The following is a 4748-nucleotide window of genomic DNA, read 5'->3' as shown; positions in this document are numbered from 1 at the left end:
CCATTAAATCCCCTTATTTTTTTCCAAATGTACTTATGGAACGTAGTATGCCATTAAAACCGCCCCCTCCTTTTTTGTTTTGTCTCCTAGCTAATAAGTTAAAGAAGAATCTCTCTTTTTATATATACTTAAAATATATATTCACATATATATATTTAGTTAATTACTGGTTAGTTCTCTTTGTCTTCTTATTTGTAGTTTTGTTCCAACACATTTTACCCCCTTTGCCCTTACATTTAATTAATAAGGAAGAAAGAGTTGTCCATGAAAGGACCCCTCTACACTTATAGAACAATTGTTTTATCTCTTTACTAGTTAAGGTCGCTATTGCTATCCCTACTTTAGTTATTAATTTTTTCATAATGGGTTAGTAAGTTCCCTTTTGGTTATTTTTTACTAGTACTGTCACTTCCCCTTCTCTTTCACAATTCTTTTTGAAATTTGCAACTTTCCTATATTTTAATTGCTTTCAAGTGGAGGTAAATTACCTTTCATGGAAGAGGAATAACCCCTATCTTGATTTCACTGGTCCTTAGGCTCCTTAATTACTTTTAGCTAGAAAAGTAATCGAGAACAAGGGCTAGTGGCTAAGTATGGCGACGCTCAAAGGCCATAGAGAAAAGGAGAACATGAGGGCGAAGGGATGTCATAGGGGTAAAAAAAGGAATTAGAAGTGGAGGGAAGGAAAAGGGAGACTATGACACAAGGAGAAAAGGAGAGGGGGAAGAGAAGCATGTACATAGGAGGAGGAATGTTGAGTTGTAGACATCAAGGGAAGAGAACCATACTTTATTTGAGAGAAGGGATGAGAGGGAAATATCAAAATACTAGCTAGGTGGCTTTACAAGAATGAGCATGTCTCATCAAGGAATAGCCCCTTCCTTTTATAGCCAAGAGAGGGGGTCTCTCCTCATTAATGTATCCTCCCACATGCATGGTGTGTGTGGAAAAGTCTCCCATGTGGGCTAGGTGGTTACGCACTCTCAATTGTGTGCGACAACCCTTTGCCTCAATTTTCCACATAAATCAAGCCCCATATCTATGATACTCCCTTGGTCTCTTTCCAATTTTATAATATGTTCAAACCTTTAGGAGGACAAGTGGAGGGTTGGCACAAGGAATCTTGCCACCTCATCCTACTTTCCCCATTATTTAACTAGCTCTCTTTGTCCTTCTATACCTCCCCCACATGGGCCTATCTCATATGGAGGGTATAACTCAATATAATATCCATCTCCACCTATTTTATATTGCTTCTCCCATGGACTTTGAGCCATATCTCACTAAATGCAACCTAGGTGGAGGGGTGGCACATGGAGGAGCCATGCCACCTTGCATTTTATAATATTACTATTATGGATTATGTACAACACACCTTATGGGTCCTCTTACATGGAAGGGTGGCACATGGTCATGCCCTGCCACCTCAACCTTGGGCCCTATGCACACCATATTTTATTATAATATTGCCACATATACAAACACACATACATATTAATGCCTTTTTCCTTAGACAATTTTATCCATAACAGTTCCCCCCCCCAGGCAGGGAATGCACAGCATTTCCATGCCTAGGCCCATCACGCACAAAGAAAGGCTTGAGGTAACGTTTGTTGATCACCTTCTTGCCATATGGTTCATGCAGCTCCTGAACTTGTACAGACCCATTGCTACGTTCTTTGATGACTTTGTATGGACCAGCCCACAATGGCAGAAACTTCTTATCCATTTGGTGGTCCAATCTGTTATCAAAGCATAGCACAACATCCCCCTCAGCAAAGTGTCTTTCCCATCCCTTGCGAATCTTAGCATCCAAACGGGCCTTTTGTCGATTCTTTTGGATCTCTGTTTGGTGTAGTGCAAGGCGTCGGGTCTCATCTAACTTCTCAAGTTGTACTAATCTGGCCTCAACATGTTCATCTTCTGTCATCCTCTGTTCCTGTGCCAATCTCAAGGCCGGAATCTCTATCTCTAGTGGTAAAACTGCTTCAGTACCATACACCAACTCAAAAGGAGTGTGACCCGTAGAAGTTTTATGAGTGATGTTGTAAGCCCACACGGCTTCTGTGACCTTCTGATCCCATTGGCTCCTGTTCCTTGCGGCCATTTTTCCCATGGTTTTACACAGGAGACCATTGGTCCGCTCTGTTTGACCCATGGAGGCTGGATAATAGATGCTAGAAGTGTGATGATCAATGCCCATGCGATCCATGAGTAACTCCACTGCTTCATTTAAGAATGGACTCCCATGGTCAGAGACTATCTCCATGGGTGTCCCAAACCTTGTGTAGATACGTTCAAATATGAAATTTGAAACTGCCTTGCCATTTGCAGCAGAGAGGGCGATAGCTTCAGCCCACTTAGTGACGTACTGAGTAGCTACCAAAAGATACTTCTTTTTGCGGGCAGTCATGGGCAAGGGCCCGACAAAATCTATTCCCCACTTCTGAAACGGATGGATGGACATCACTGGGTGATGTTGCCCAGGACGCAAATCCTTCCTACCAAAGAATTGACATGGTTCACAGGTTTTGCAATACAAAGTGACATCCTTGAACAAGGTCGGCCAATAGTATCCAGCGTGTAAAATCTTCTTAGCTATATAGACACTGGCATAGTGGCCTCCACAAAATCCATCATGATAATGCTTCAATACCTTAGGCACTTCATTTGCATCAATGGCTCGTCTGAGTACCCCATCCATGCCTTGACGGTACAACACCCCATCAAGGAGGGTATAGCGCCTACTATCTCTGCGGATCTTCTTTCTCTCATAGCTAGTACTTTCTGAAGGAAAGGAGAAAGCGGTCAAAAACTTGTAGATACCACCATACCAAGGATCCCCAACTTCTATGGCTGCTACAAGGGTTACATCAAGGCACTCCTCTAAATCAATCAAAGCATTCTTCAAGCTGGAACAACCCCCTTTTACAATTTTGAAAGAAAAATCATATTCTTGTAGAACTACCAACCATTTGGCCAATCGGCCCATGGGATTTGGTGATTGAAGAACCTGCTTTGCAAGACCAGTGCCAGTGAGTATAAAGAAGGACTTTCCAGCCACATAATGCTTAAATTTCTCAATGCAAAACACCAAGGACAATGCATGCTTGTCAGCCTCTGAATAGCGTCGCTCAGTGTCAAGCAATTGTCGAGAAGCAAATCGAACGGGGTACATGAACCGATCCTCCCCTTGCTAGAGAAGAATACCTGCCAGAGTGTGCTCACCAAACCCAGGATTGATATAGAAGGTCTTTGACCAGTCTAGATTGCGTAGAATGGGTTCTGAAGCCAGAGCATTCTTGATTTGTGCAAAACCATGATCACAATCCTCATCCCAGGAAAAATCCACCCCATCTTTTAATAGCATAGTCATGGGCCGTGTCAAAGTAGCATACTGATCAATGAAGCGGCGATAGTATCTTGCTAGATTAACAAATGAGCATACCTGACGTTTGGTTGTAGGTGGGGAGAGTTTGAGGATGGCTTCTACCTTCTCAGGGTCAGGCTTGATGCCCTCGGATGAGACAACATGTCCCAATAACCTCCCTTGAGTGGCTCCAATGGTGCATTTCTCAGGGTTGAGACTGCCATTTCCATCATTGACCCTTTGGAAGGCCAATCTAACCTTCATGATGTGCTCCTTACGTGATGAGAATATACAGAAATCATCTAAAAACACCTCCAAGAAATCACCCAAATAAGGAGCAAACACCATCTGCATAAATCTTTGAAAGGTAGCGGGAGCATTGGTGAGGCCAAATGGCATTACCTTGAATGCAAATGTCCCCCAGGGCGTGGCAAATGTGGTTTTAAGCACATCTTCCTCGGCAATTCTGATTTGATAAAACCCAGAGTAACCATCACAGAAAGTATACATCTCATGACCACTTACCTTCTCAAGAATGAGGCCTTGAAAGGGTAGAGGATGATGATCCCTCTTGGTGGCAGCATTGAGCTTCTTATAGTCGATGCAGACCCGCCACTTGTTGTTTTTCTTTGGGATGACTACCACTGGTGAAACCCATTCAGTATTGTGAACCGAAACAATAAACCCAGCCTCTACAAGCTTCTGCAACTCTGAGTGCAAAGCGTCGGTCTGCAGGGGCCCTAATCTCCGATACTTCTGAGCCAGAGGCTTTACATCAGGCTTCAGCTCTATCTTGTGCTCTATGGCAGTCACATGGCGAAGGTGGTGGTAGCTAGTTGCAAAGAGGTCAGGGAAATCTTTGAACATGTCAAGAAACTCATCTTTCTCACCTGGAGTGAGGTCTGGAGAAAGCATTGATTCGAGCTGTTGAGGACTAGCTATTATCTTTTCTGCAGGTGGCAGGGTCGGAGACACCCCCAACATGTAAACTTCCTCCTCTGAGAATTCCTCCCCCCCGTCTGATTCTTCCATGGACTCAGACACTGAGGATGAGAGAGTATCACTGTCATGCTCCTCTTCTTCTTCCGGTTCCATGGCGCCAGGTTGCACTGGGATCTTCTCCTTCGAAGCACCAAAAGACATGTGTCTTGTCTTCCAATAGCTGACTGCATCACTCTTTCTCAACCATGGTCTCCCGAGTATGGCTGGGTAACTTCTGCCTGTATCTTCAATGTCCACTACATAGAAATTGACAGTGGTGGTCAACCCATTGACAGTGATGGGCAAATCCTCAATGACTCCCATGGTGGAGAGTCGTCGACCATCTGCTACCTTGATTCGAGTGGAGGAACGCCTTGTACATTTCAAATTCAATTTC

The sequence above is a fragment of the Dipteris shenzhenensis genome, chromosome 11 (assembly GCF_047967505.1).
Source record: "Dipteris shenzhenensis isolate YYH24624 ecotype China chromosome 11, Dip_SZ_1.0, whole genome shotgun sequence".
Classification (NCBI taxonomy): domain Eukaryota; kingdom Viridiplantae; phylum Streptophyta; class Polypodiopsida; order Gleicheniales; family Dipteridaceae; genus Dipteris; species Dipteris shenzhenensis.
Note: the sequence above shows the minus strand (reverse complement) of the source record.